Below are 15,336 nucleotides of genomic sequence, written 5' to 3'. Positions count from 1 at the left end.
ATGCCGACTATGCACCAAAGATTAGGAGTGAGTATGATTCCATGGTGGGACCAAGAACCGGAGAACCAAATCGATAAGAACTTATTTGGTTCCAAGTTCTAGGGGGAGATGGTTCAATTCCTAGTTACACTTCTATAGGAATTGCCGGTTCCCATAGGAACCAAACCAAAACCGAGATCGAGAACCGGGAACCTAAAGTAAAATTCCTAATATTTCTCCTAAACCTAAACCTAAAATGATGTTTATATTTTTATATATTATAATTTTTTTATATATATTAATGAGTGACTATTTTTAGTCTCTCTCTCTCATATATGGATTGTCTTAACAAGGAGATTATAGAGTTTACTAGTTGAAACTAAATTGTTCTAACAATTATTTTAGTTTAGTCAATAGTAATTTAAAATTTAATATTATTATTAAGTAATTAACTATGATCGTTGTCTCTTTTTGGATTTCAAGTGATTAGAATTTGGAACAATTTCTCCTAAACGATTGATGATTTAAGTTCTATAACTTGTCTTTTGAACCTTTTATTATTTATTTTATTTTACATGTTCATCTTTTATGGATTGTTGCTATTGATAAATAAGAAACTTTTATTTGTGTTGTTACGTTTACTTTCATTTTGAAAAAAATAAAAATAAAACCGTTAGATTCTGAACCTGTGACAACATCAGTTTCAGGTACCAAAAAATGATAAATACATACCAATGGATTGGTTTTAGGTTTGAAGTGGCACTTATAAGAAACCTGGAACTGATCACCGCCCCCAAAAATGAACATGCGGCCCTCGCGTGATATAAGCAAATAAAAAGTCGAGGGGCAAATTGCAGAATTCGTCTCATGCCGTGCTCCTACTCAATTTGATTCCCTGAACTGATGTTCGGTCTTCATTTGGGACAAAATTTTCCACCCTTCCAGATGCAAACAAAAATAATGCTTATAATTGGTGCAGTAACCGAAGCGATTCTTCCCAAATCATCACCACACGAGTATTACTTTCAAGAGACTTGGCACACGCGGCCTGCAGGAAGCGTTGCGGCTCTAGGCAAAATCGTTGGGAGGAACAATTGAACATCGACAGTAGCACCGGGATCTTTTCTTTTTCTTTTTCTTTTTTTCGATTGTCCTTAGTTTCTTTTTCATTCCAGATAGGGAAACATTGCTGCGATAATGTCGAGTGCTGGTTTTAGGTCAGTGCTTTATTCAAGTGTCTAGTCCATCCATGGAGAACTGCTTCATAAAATACGGCTCCAGATTTTCCGAGACTAAAAAGAACCGACAAGGGATTAAAGGGTATGTTGTAGTAGCCAAAAATCCGTGTCTGCACCCCGGTGATGTAAGGATTCTGGAAGCAGTTGATGCTCCAGAGCTACACCATTTGTATGATTGTCTTGTTTTTCCTTAAAATGGGGAGAGGCCTCACGCCAATGAGGCTTCAGGGAGTGACCTTGACGGGGACCTCTACTTTGTCACGGGGGAAGAAAATCTTGTTCCGCCAAGTAAGAAGAGCTGGACTCCCGTGCAGTATGAATCTGGAGAAGAGAAAAGCTGCCCCGTGATGTTACCCAGAAGGTAATTGTCATTTAGCTGTGTTATTCGACAAGCATTCAGACTTAGTTGAATTGGAACAACTTCAATTTAGGAACAATGTGCCTTTGCATTTGATTTATACTCCAACCAGTAACGGTTAATTTCGTTATGCTTAAATTAACATAAATGGTGACTCTTGCAATGCATCTTTTGTATTTAGTTTTATCTTATGTTCTTAAAAATTAGTGGATGGTTGGATCTTAAGAGGCTTGTTGCAGATGTCCGTCATAAGGACAGATAAAATAAAGCACGAGCCTGTGTGCATGAACAATTTTTGCTTACTGCGGTCATTTTCTTTCTGCCACCTAATCTGTCCAAGTTTGATGGTGCCTGCTAGATGTTCCCCCCTTTGGTTCATTTTCAGAAGATACTTGTAATTTGGAAGTTCGCATTGGTTTAATCTGAGGAGTAGCAAAAGTATCTTTAAAACCTGTCTCTCGATTAATTTTCTTTGGAGCCCATAAACTTACTACAACACGCAGTTAGCACAGTTAATTCAGCAAAGAACATTAGCTTTTTGTGCCACTAGGCAGTCAGATATGTAGTGAGAGATGTTTAAAATTCTTTATTAGCACTTGATAGGCCAGATCTGTAAATTTGCTGAATAAAAACTCCCACTTTTTCATGATGTGGCTCAATTCTGCAGGATATCGTAGACTTCTTTGTTAAGCACATCCTGAATGAGAACCTGGGGACAACAATCTGCAACGCGTACGTGGTTCATGCTGATCGTAGCGAACATGGCGCTCTGGATGAGAAATGCATTTTATTGGCTGAGTTGGCTGCCGCTGCTGTTGATGTTCCCAAGACTGGAAAGATTGTCCCTATGCCTGACCATCTGAAACCAAAACAGTACCCGGACTTCATGGGGAAAGAGGAATACCAAACCTACAAATCAAATAAAATCTTGGGCAGATTATACCGTCAGATTAAAGATGCTTATGATGTGGATTTGAATTCCTCTGAATCGAGTTGCGACCCTAAGGATATTCCCTATGATACAATTCTCGAGGTCCTGGGTGCTGCAGATTTCATTTCCAAAGCGTAGGACCATAAGTGCTATGATAGGCAGCTGAGCGGGCTCCTGGGCCAGTACGAAGTGACTAGTGAAGAACAGTTGGGTTGGGTAGCGCATGAAAAGATTTCTATTTCTCATGATTTATGTTATTTTGTTTCTCGAAGAAAAAAAAAAATCAGTTTGGTAACGTAAAGTTATTTTTCTATTTCGGAAAATAGAAAGTTAGCCCGAAAATAAATTTGAAATAAAAACGAGAAAAAAAAAAAATACTGTTTATTCCCTAGAACAATTTTAAGAAATAAGCTAATTTTTTTTTATTTCTCTTTCTTGCCGTGGCCACCATCAATCGCCCGAGCCATCGCCCACCACCGGCCACTTGCCGCTACCGCCGCCCTGCGGTTGCTGCCCGTCGACGCCACCGCCATTGCCGAACATCGAACACCGAACGCCGCCACCGCCGGCCGCCAGCTAGCAACCAGTGGTCGTCAACGGCCGATGGGCTTACGGCGGCGGTCGACGGTGATGGTCGTCGATCGTGCAACAACGGCGGTCGTGTAGCAACGGCAGCCGGTGGCGGCGATCGTGCGGCGGCGGTTGACGGCGGCGGTGATCGTGAGCAAGAATAATAAATAAATAAATACAAAAAAAAAAAAATTGTTACGTTACCACATTTCTATTCTTTTTCTATTCCAAGAGTAGAAATTTTATGTAGTTACTAAACGAGTTCTTTTACTTAAAAATTGTTTCTCGAATAGAAATAGAAAAGAACTATTTCTAAAAAAAAAAAAAAAACTCTTCTCGGGAACAGAAGTATTGTCATGCGCAGCCTTGGTGACCGGACATATTTGGTTGATGCCAAAGTATGCAAGCCGCAAGCAAGGGAGCTGAAGGAGAGACTTAATTACTCTTACACTGCATTAAGGAGAGATATTCAAAAGGTTGGATTTGGATTCTGAGTCACTGAGTGATGAAGAGAGGAATTTGCTGTACAAGCGAAAGGCATCAGCTTGGAACCAGGTCACCTACCATCCAGAATGGGTGAAGAAGTCAGTGGACTTGCGTGAGCACGATGACGGAGGTACGAGCGCCTTGATGTCAAGCTTTGCTTGTTTTGCCGCTGACTTCCTAGCTCAGATAAAGATTCGAAACCAAAAGGACGGGAACCTTGACTTGGCCAAGCCCATCAACTCTCTTTCCAAGTACATTGCCGGCCGTATCTGAAAGTAGCGATCGGCTGCTTAAGATCTGCGGTCGGGTCTTCGCAAAGGATTTCTTGGTTGCAAGCCCACTCTGCCAATTGTATCCATAGTATACTTCAACTTGTTTGTACTGTGTATATAGCAATTATGAGGAATCTAGGAGATTGAGGACATTGGAATGAACCTTTGGGTAAGTGTACAGCTATGCAGAATGTGCTACAGATGGTTGAAAATGCCAGTGGTCATGAGCTCTGTGAAATCTGTTGAACTCTGATTTTGATGATTCGATCCCAGGATTTCTTGCAGATGAGATTTGATGACACTGACGTTCTTAAGTTGAGTCCCCGAACTAATCTTTGGTCTTCATTTTAGGATGAAATAATGCTTACTAAGTGCTGAAAATTAACATGTGGCGCTGACATGTTATAATTAGTTCAGAAATTGAAGCAATTCTTCTTAGGTCACCACCGCATGAGTACTACTTTCAAGAGATTTGGCCCATGTGGGCTGCGCGGTGGCTATAAATTGTCCCTCCTATTTGGTTATTTTGTTATAAATGGGCAATAGTTAGGATAAATGGGCAAACGGCTAACATGAGTAAGATTATTAAATACCCATAAGGAAAGCCTGGCCAAATTGATACATGTATTTTTCATTACCAAAAAAAAAAAAGTGCGAGGAACAATTGAACATCCACTATAGTTAGTATAGGGATAATTTTTTTTTTTTTGTGATTTCTCCCAAATTACAATAGTTAGTATAGGGATCATTTTTTTGCTATTTCTCCCAAATTTCTCTTTTATTATTTCATGACAGTGCCACCTAGATATCTCTGATTCATGTCCGCATTTTGATAGAAATATAAAAAAAAATTGATAGAATTGCGATCAAATATTAGTATAGGGATCAAAACAGTCACAAGATAAAAGTAGGGGATGAAAATTGAATAGCGACAATAGCACAGGGATCATTTCTCTAGTTTCTTTATCTTCTTTTTTTTTTTTCCCCGCTCTCTCATTTCGTTTCAAGTGTGGCTATTTATTAGGGTGAGCATAAAGGACTATCCGAGCCGAGGACAGCCTAATTCTAGAGGGTCTCAATCCAGTTGCTGATTTCATTTTTATAGAACTGGTTATCTTTGGGCTGGTTATTTGTTCAAAGTGGGAACCGAACCAATTATATATTTTTATTCATTTAATTTTCTTAAAATACTGTTTTTCCTTCGGTTTTTTCTTTTTTTTTGGTCATGGTTTGAAATTTACTGCTGAGAAAAATTTGATTTAAAGCATGTATAATAACCATTCTCTTTCAGAAATCAATTTTTTTGCTAGAAATTGATTTTTCTATTTCTATTCCACAAACAAATTTTTGAACAAAAATGCAAGTTTGATAACCTTATAAAATTTATGTTTGTGAAATAAAAATTTGCTTGATAACGATACAAAACTTTTTTTCTCCCGAGTGGTGGTAGGAGGTGTCAAACATCCAACAATCGGTAGGCAACTACGGCAAGCAACCAATGTTTGACAACTGACGATTAGTGGTAGGAAGCGGGCGATGGCATCCAGCAATCAACGGCCGATGGTGGGGGACTAGACAATGTGCAACAATCTGGTTGTCCAACGTCGGGGGCCGTCGGTCGACGTCCAATGCGGCGGTGGCCAGCGACCATCCGGCATCTCACAGGCGGTGGGTGGGCAACGGACATGATGAGAATGAATGATGAAAGAGTTTTTATTTCTCAATTTTGTTCTAAAAATAGAAAATTTTCTAATTTAAATTTCTAATTTATAATCCAAATTTATTTTTAAAGTAGAAATCTATTTCAAAAATAGAAAAATGAAATTACGTTATTAAATGGATTTTTGTTCCAAATTGGTTTTAAGAAATAGAAAAATAAAGAAATCAAATTATTATTATGCGCACATTTAGCATTATCATGAAAGATACTAGATGATAATTTTGAATTTTCCTTTTGGAAGTTGTAGAGTGAACATATTTTATTGTAGGGGTGATCGGTTCCTGGTTCGGTCCGGTTCCACCTTGGAACCGGGAATCGGACCGGGAGTACCGGTTCCCAAAATTGTGAACCGTGGACCGGACCGTTTGGTCCTAGGACCGAGAACCGGACTGACCATCGGTTCCAGTCCAACAAAATCGACTCTACTTTTTTGCACTAAAGAGTGACCGCGCTCCGGACCGATCAATCTAATTCGGTTCTCGAGCAATTCAACAAAACTAATCACACATGTTTCCACGTGCAAAATATTCAAATATGATTCACACTTCGTGTGTTTCACACTTAACTTTAACCATGAAAGCCGTGAATAATTTGGCTAAAAGTTATGCATGGCTTAGATTTTATAGACAATCTCCGCTCTTTAAATGTTTAGTCAATGTGAGACTGTTGGAGGCTTAAAGTGCCTTGTGGGTCTCTTGGAACCGTAGTCTCACATCAAGTAGAAGATGAAACTGATAGAAAATGAGAAAGAAAATTGACAAATACTAAGAAGGAATTGGAGGAATTTTCTGTATTGTGTATTGCTGTGTTTGTACATGTATTACACACCTATTAATAATACAAGAAAAGAGTAGATAGGAAAGAATATACAAAATATGTTGTTTCCTATACTACTGTCCTAATATCCAATCTCATGGATTCATAGAATCAATTAACCATATTTAGATAATTAGAATAAAAAAACAAATCATATTTCCAACAAAAACTAACAAGGAGATTTTTTTCTATAAATAAAAGGGTGATAAAAATAGTTTTAATGGTCTCTTGGCCACATAAGATGATGCTACCTCAAATTGCAATTTTAATTGCAATAAGTTATCATGTTTATATATTTTATTAATTATATATAAAAAAATTTGTTTCGGTCCGGTTCCCACCTTAGAACAGGAACCGGACCGACTGGCCACCGGTTCCAAGATTAGGAACTGGGAACCGGACCGCCGACCGTGGGAATCGCCCAAAACCGGCCGGTTCGGTCCGGTCCGGCCGGTTCCCGTCGCACACCCCTATTTATTGGACTGCTCTAGAGCTGGTCCAATTCTCAGTTCTGAGATGGGACCGGACCGGAACCGATCACCCTTACTAGTGATACTCTTCCCTTTCATTTTTCCACTCTCACAGAATTCATGCTCCCTTACGCAGTCATCATCCATGGAGACGCCATTCCCGAGGTAATTACTAGCTCTCGTTTCTGCAATTTGATCTCTTTGCTAGGAGCCGACTGAGGGCAACGTGCAGAAGCCGACTCTTCCGAGTTTGGTCTGATAGCAATGTCTTTACATTTGGCGCTTTTTGTAGTTCTGGGTCTTCGTCCAATTGTCTTTTTGGATCGTTCGTCTTCGTCTTGACGACGATCGTGCTGTTCTTTTGTTTTCTGAATGTGGGTTGTGGTCTCTTCGGTTACTTGGCATATCTGGAGCAGCTTTGTGCTGTCCCATGCTAGAATCTGTTTGTTGGTATCTGAAAGATTAATCAGGAAAAGAAAAGGGAAGAATGAGAACTTTTTTTCCTGTTAGCTTGGAGCAAGGTGTTGGTTTTTTGTTCTTAATTCTTGAGAGATTTTTTGCCAACAGCAACATGGTTGTAAAAGAGATTTGGTGGGAATTTGGATACTGTTGCAGGTGATGGTAGAGCCACATCCATAATTAATTTCAAGAACAGTGTGTTTGGAGGAATTATGGAGTCAAAAGGAGCTAGGAAGGACGCAGTGGCGACTCAAGTTCATGTCGGTGGATTTGATCAAAATGTGACTGCAAAAGAGCTTGTGAAGTATTTGGAAGATACAGTTGGCCTTATCAGGAGGTGTAGATTGAAAACTTCCTGGACACCCCCAGATTCTTATCCAGATTTTGAGGTCACGAGGTTTGACACCATCCAGATAGCAGATGAATATAAGAAGGTGGAGCCACATGCTTTTGTGCACTTCGCTACACCTGAAGCTGCAACCTCAGCTTATGAGCTTTCACTCCATGATGGGCTTTTTTTTAGTAACAAACTTTTGAAAGTCAGCCTGGGGCCTGAGAGTCCATTCCAAAAGAATCAGAGGAGGAGGACTACCACTCCTTTTAAGTTGCCTGACGCGTGCCTAGAGATAGGAAACCTGGTTACCCTGGAAGAGTTTCTGGTGGGGTGGAGAGGACCCTCATCTGGGGTTGATTTTTTTTGTTGATCCTGTTGATAGTATTTGCAGGTTCTGCTTCACCAGGAAGACAGCATTTTCTTTTAAAGAACAGTCCACCTATGCTGTGATAAATTGTGAATTTAAGATGGAGTTTTTGGTGGGAGAAATCAATGAGATCAGACAGCATAGGGAAATGTCATCTATTGTAATACTCTTGCAGCTGGCTTCACCTCCCGTCTGTATTATAGAACTGTTGATGATGACATAGAAGTATCAGTTCCATCTGATTTGTTGGATGATGAAGATCCTTGGATTCGAACTACAGATTTCACGGCTAGTGGGGCTGTCAGTCAGTGCAACACCTACAGAGTGTCAATTCCACCACTCCATGGACTGAAATTGAAGAAGGCCATGGATTATCTTAGGGAAGAAGAAGTGCAGGAATTATCCCCTAGAAGGTCCCTGAGGATCCAGGACGAGTCTAATTTTGTGAGGCCTATGTTAGACACCTTTTCCTCTATTCATCACAAGGGGATAGGTTTTGACGTCATGTTTTTACTGAAAGCTGCTATCCATAAGAACGTGTTCAGCCAACACCAGCTGTCAGAGAGTTTCTTAGGGTTACTGAAAAGCCAACCAAAGGCGGTGAACTTAGCAGCACTAAAGCACATTTGCTCTTACAAACACCCAGTCTTTGATGCATGCAAGAGGCTGGAACTTCTTCAAGAATGGCTGCTGAAGAATCCCAAACTTCTTAAAAACCAAAAAGAGTTGAACAACATTGTTGAGATAAGGAGGCTCATGATAACTCCAATAAAGGGCATTGTCTTCCACCTGAAGTGGAGCTATCTAACAGAGTGCTCCGGGAATACAAGGATGTTGCTGACAGGTTCTTGAGGGTGACCTTTATGGATGAAGGCCTGCAGATGATCAATGCTAATGTCCTCAAGTCGGTCTCCATTTCCCAGAAGACTATGATTTTTAAATGGGTGAGGACAATAATGACAAATGGATTTAATCTTTGGGGCCAGAAATACTCATTTCTGGTTTCTCATCAAACCAACTTAGGGACTGGTCTGCTTGGTTTTTCGCCGAGGACAAAAAAATTGATGTGAAAAAGATCAGGGTGTGGATGGGAAAGTTCAATTGCAGGAACACTGCAAAATTGGCTTTTCGGATGGGGCAGTGCTTGTCATCCACATATGCAACTGTGGAAGTTCCACAAGAGGAAGTATATCATGATCTTCCAGATATTGACAGGAATGGCTATTGCTTCTCTGATGGAATTGGCACTATAACACCTGACCTTGCCAGGGAAGTAGCAGAGAAGCTGAAACTGGAACTGGACGTGCCTTCTGCATATCAGATTCATTATGCCGGTTACAAGGGCATGGTAGCTTGCTGGCCAAGCAAAGGTGATGGGATTTGATTTTCTTTGAGGCGTAGTATGAACAAATTCCAGTCAAACCACACTATGCTGGAAATACGTTCCTGGACCAGGTTTAAGCCAGGCTTTTTAAATAGGCAGATTGTGACATTGCTTTCAGCATTAAAGGTACCAGATGAGGTATTCTGGGACATGCAAGAAAAAAATGTCTTCAAATTAAACCGGATGCTTATTGACTCAGACGTGGCATTTGATGTCCTTACATCCTCCTGCACCGAGCAGGGAAACATTGCTGCAATAATGTTGAGTGCTGGTTTTAGGCCACATTCAGAACCTCATCTAAGAGGCATGCTCACCTGCATACGAGCAGCACAACTGCAAGGCCTTAGGGAAAAGGCTAGGATATTCCTTCCCTCTGGGAGGTGGCTGATGGGCTGTTTAGATGAGCTAGGAGTTCTTGAACAAGGTCAGTGCTTTATTCAAGTGTCTACTCCAGCCCTGGAGAACTGCTTCATAAAACATGGCTGTAGATTCTCTGAGACTAAAAAGAACCGAAAAGTGATTAAAGGTTGCGTTGTAGTAGCAAAAAGTTCATGTCTACACCCTGGTGATATAAGGATTCTGGAAGCAGTTGATGCTCCAGTTCTACACCATTTGTATGATTGTCTTGTTTTTCCTCAAAATGGGGAGAGACCTCACCCAAATGGAGCTTCAGGAAGTGACTTTGATGGGGAACTCTACTTTGTCACTTGGGAAGAAAATCTCATTCCCCCAAGTAAGAGGAGCTGGGCCTTCATGCAGTATGGTCCTGCAGCAGAGAAAAAGCTGCCCCGCTATTTTACACTGAAGGTAATTGTCTTTTAGCTGTGGTATATGACAAGCATTCAGACCTTGTAGAATAGGAATGACTTCAATATAGGAATGATGTGCCTTGGCATTTGCCTTGTACCACAACCAGTGACAATTATTGTATTATGCATAAAGTAGCATCGTGTGACTCGCACAATGCATCTTTTGCATTTAATTTTATTTCCTGTTCTTATAATTAGTGGAACGTTGGATTTCAACAGGCTTGTTGCAGATGTCGTTCATGAGGATAGAGTAAGTGAAACTTGAGTCTGTGTGCATAAACATTTTTTCGCTTACTGTGGTTTTTTCTTCCTGACACATTATCTGACCTAGTTTGATAGTACCCCATAGATTTCCCCCCCTTTCTGGTTCATTTTAGAAGATACTTGTAATTTGGAAGTCTGCGTTAATTTGATCTGAGGAGTAGCAAAAGCATCTTCAAAACCAGTCTCCCAATTAATTTTCTTGGGACACTATAAATTTACTCCGAGGTGCACTCAGGATAGTTAATACAAGACAGAGCATTAGCATTTTGTGCCACAAAGCAGTCAGACATGTATTGAGAGATATAAGTTCTTCTTAAGCACTTGATAGGCCTGATCTATAAATTCGCTGCAGAAAGACTCCCCTTTCTCATGATGCGGCTCAATTTGGCAGGATATGATCGACTTCTTTGTTAAGCACATTCCGAATGAGAATCTGGAGGCAATCTGCAACTTGCACATGGTTCATGCTGACTGTAGCGAACATGGGGCTCTGGATGAGAACTGCATTCTCTTGGCTAAGTTGGCTGCTGCTGCTGTTGATTTTCCCAAGACTGGATTGCTTGTCACTATGCCCCACCATCTGGAACCAGAAAAATACCCAGACTTCATGGGGAAAGAGGAATACCAAACCTACAAATCAACTAAAATCTTGGGCAGACTCTACCATCAGATTATACGAATTCCTCTGAACTGAGTTGTGTCCCTGAGGATGTTCCCTATGATACAAGTCTCGAGGTACTGGGTGCTGCAGATTTCATTTCCAAAGCATGGGACCATAAGTGCTCCTATGATGGGCAGCTGAGCAGGCTCCTGGGACAGTACAAAGTGAACAATGAAGAAGAGTTGGTGACTAGTCATGTTTGGTCCATGCCAAATTATGCAAGCCGCAAGCAAGGGGAGCTGAAGGATAGTCTCAAGCACTGTTATGTTGCATTAAGGAAAGAATTCCGAGAAATATTTGAGAAGTTGGATTTAGATTCTGAGTCGTTGAGCAATGAGAAGAGGAATTTGCTGTATGAGCAAAAGGCATCGGCTTGGTACCAGGTCACCTACCATCCAGAATGGGTGAAGAAGTCATTAGATTTGCGTGAGCATGATGACGGAGGTACAAGTGCCTTGATGTTAAGCTTTGCTTGGATTGCTGCTGACTTCCTAGCTCGGATAAAGATTCGAAACCAAGAAGGTGGGGACCTAGACTCGGCCAAGCCCATCAACTCTCTTTCCAAGTACATTGCAGACCGTATCTGAAAGCAGCGATCGGCTGCTTAAAATCCGTGGTTGGGTCTTTGCAAAGGATTTCTTGATTGCAGGTCCACTCTGCCAATTCTAGTGTGTATCCATTTTATACTTTTAAGTTGTTTGTACTGTGTATATAGTAATTATGATAAATTTAGGAGATTGAGGACATTGGAATGAACCTTTGGGCAAATGAACACCTAATGCAAAATGTGCTACAGACGGTTGAAAATGCAGTAGTCATGAGCTCTGTATAATCTGTTGAACTCTGATTTTGATGATTCGATCCCCAGATTTCCTGCAGATGAAGTTTGCTGGAAGAAGCTCATGCAACTGTCTGTGCATGTATTCTTTTCTTACAAACCAGAGCATGACCTAACACACCTCCTTCTTCCAAGGTCCCAAAAATTTAAAAAGGTACTCTAGCTCCTTTGTTTAGACCAGAGCATGACCTTAATGAAGTCGTTAAATGCATTAGATGCTTCAAAATCTCGCTTTTGATTTAATCCTCCAGTATAAGGGAAGAATCTAGAGATCTGCCAGAGCTGAACTTTGGTAACTTCGTTGAATAACATCCAACTTACACCCACAACTTTGAAAATTGCTTAAATATGCCTCTTCCTACTTTATATTATTAAGGATCGAGATAGGTTACATGTACCATAAATTTCCATGTCATCCTTTTTTCCAGGTCTACTTAAAACCCATTACAGAAATCAAAGCCGGAAGATGTGCTTGCCAATCAAACATCCTTAATTACTTGATTTAGCCAATAGTTGCTCGCTGGGTCGGTTCTCACGTTATTTCCTACCTAATCTGTTGTTGTCATGCATTTCTTCCACTTTTTAATTCTCCGAGTTGATGCTTTTCAATGCCTTTTCCTGGCAAAAGGGTTGATCAATTAATTAAACTAAAGTCCACTGATTTAGACTCCCAATTGACAACTGATATTATCGTCAAAGTCTTGTCTTCTAGTCTCTGTGTGCTTCCAGTTGTACCCTTCTTAAATTAATAGTCAAATTGGGGTCCTAGACTTCCCCTATAGGATGCTTCTTCGAAAAGGTATCCTAAATAGTAATCAACTATGCCTTGTATGTACATGTACGCACGAGCACGCACATATCTATACTATCATATATAGCATATACTATCATATAGAGCAGGGGCGTTCTCGAACTCATATTATTGATTCTCCGTATAAATTGGATACGGACACCTACCGATTTTTTGCGGACTAATATTCTCTTATGGGCAAGGACTCCATCCCTTTCGGCCATGAAGATGCGTCTTGAGAAGGTTGTAAAGAACAAAGCTTTGTCCTTCCATCAGGTTCCCCAACACTACAAATTGAAGATTGTTGCTTTGTTGGTCGCTCAACCCATCTATTTTCGCGGACTGATCCACCTTTAGCTTGATTGACATTCATGATTAGGGGGTTCCCTTCAACCCTCTTCCATCAAGAGGTTTCTCCCAGTATCCTTGTTGTTGAAGTTCGAAGCTGAAGGCAAGGTCGCAATTGGTTTCTTCGAAGCTTCTTCAGCAGTCGGGTCGTCCTTACCTACCAATCTTAGAGCTGGGATCCTTTCCCTGCTCTTGTATTATTGTAAGGATTGCCTTTGTGTTGTTTGTTTTCCTTGTTAGCAGCCTTTTTGGGTGCTTTTGCTGCTATTTTGGCTTTGCCTTCGGTCTTTTTACCTTGGTACCCTTCCACTCGCTATGATTTTTGTCTCCGTGAGTATAAGTTTTTGATGCCAAATTCTTGCTATATAGCTATATATAGCTCTTTGGTTTAAAGTCAATATAATCTTAGCTTTTACCAAAAAAAAGACATCTACCCATTTTTTGTTTTTTTGCTAAAGTGAAGGTACACGCATTAGCGATAAGATTGGCGAATTAGCTTCAATATGTCAAAATCAGCTGCTTAATCACATGTATCATGCATAGTTAATATTAACATAGTAGAGATCAGAAAAGAAAAGAAGAAGAAAAAAGTACAGTCTAAATCATGAGCTGTAAAAGTAATTAGAAAATCATCAAGTTGAGTTTAGGACGAAAATGTGATTAGAGTTTTTTAAAATCCCAAAGTAAATCGAAGGTACAAAACCATCCTTAGCAGGAAATGATTATTGTATTGATCAGATGCATGACTCTTCGAAATTCACAGGGCCAAGGCAATCTACTAGGGCAAGTGGGATGGTCCAAAAAGATTCACTCCATCTCTCTCTCTCTCTCTCTCTCAATTTGTGCATGTTTGTAGAATTTAATGCTACTTGATGCCTAGGAAACCGACGACCAGACAAGCTCTTATCCGGGATTAGGTTGTCCCTGTTCCTGGTCAAGATCTCTGCTCGTGCAGTGATGCCTGTGTTTGGCTTGAAGTTGGACCGGTCTTAAAGCCACTTTGGAGCTGATTTAAAGGAATGCTAATCTTTTGCTGGTCGGTCAATGGACGGAGGGTACTCGTTTTGGAAATGAAGAGCATGTTTTCTAACAGGACAGGCCAATTTCGATGGCTGGGTTCGTTTCACATTACCCTAAAAACCCTCAATAAGGGAGCAATTATTAGATGGTGGGTTCCGCTTTTATATTGCTCAATAATCTATCTCTTACTTCACGTGGGACCCAAGACGTTACAATATCATAGAATATTAATTCTTTTCAAACTCATATTCCACCTTTTGTAATTTTTTAGGAAATGTATAATAATGATGTGATAGATATCTTATTAAATTTGACTATCACAATTGAAGGCACACAAAACTTGTGCGTTTGCAACTACGAAATTCCCAACGTGTATCATTGCCAAAAACATCTCATGTGCATGATTCGTCCAATTCTTCTATAGCGAGAAGTTTCCCAATCACAACTTAATAAAATCACAAATTCTCATAATTAATATTAAAAAAGAAAACCCAAAAACAGGGAGCAAAATTAAACAGGACGTCCACCAGAAGTTTCGCAATCATCAATCAACACCAAAAAGAGATTAAATAAATTATTTAAAAAAAAAAAAAAAGAGAGAGGATAAAGCAAAGGGTTAATGCCTTGAAGAAACTTATATTAGTATACATGTAACAACTTTACCTCAAATTATTTTGTTGACCATAAAAAACCCAAAACCGGTATACTTATAACAAATTTACCCAAATTGACTATAAAAAACCCTAAATCGATACGTTTTGACAAATTTACCTCAAACTAATTTATTCAACCGCTAAAAACCCAAAGCTGGTAAATTTATCTACCACAAAAAAATCACAAAAATTATAAATTGTGATAAACGGAGCGTAAAATCTCGGAATTGATATCTAGTCAACAGCGTGTCATTTAACTTAATAATTTAATAGTAAAATTTAACGAAAACTAACATAAGGTAAATTTGTTACAAGTATACTGGTTTTGGGTAAATTTTTTGAGTTTTTGGTGGTTAAAAAAATAATTTATGATAAATTTATTATAAATGTACCAATTTCGAGATTTTTAGAGCATTATTCCTAAAGCAAAATAGAAACCTGGGATTGCTTATCCCGGAGTCCAAACACCCCCCAAACTTTCCGGAAAAGGACACGCTAATGCTACCTGGCTTCTGATGATGTCCACATCGGCGCTCCTCCACCAAATTTTTTTTTAAATGAAATAAAAA

General features: G+C 39.8%; 1 pseudogene; it reads left to right on the top strand.

The window, feature by feature from the left end:
* The first annotated feature begins 6,966 nt into the window (after positions 1 to 6,966).
* On the top strand, positions 6,967 to 12,056 carry LOC104437675 (annotated as a pseudogene).
* The last annotated feature ends 3,280 nt before the right edge of the window (positions 12,057 to 15,336 follow it).

Source organism: Eucalyptus grandis, chromosome 3, assembly GCF_016545825.1.
Source record: "Eucalyptus grandis isolate ANBG69807.140 chromosome 3, ASM1654582v1, whole genome shotgun sequence".
NCBI classification, from domain to species: Eukaryota; Viridiplantae; Streptophyta; class Magnoliopsida; order Myrtales; family Myrtaceae; genus Eucalyptus; species Eucalyptus grandis.
Note: the sequence above shows the minus strand (reverse complement) of the source record. Positions and strands in the feature narration are given on the sequence as shown.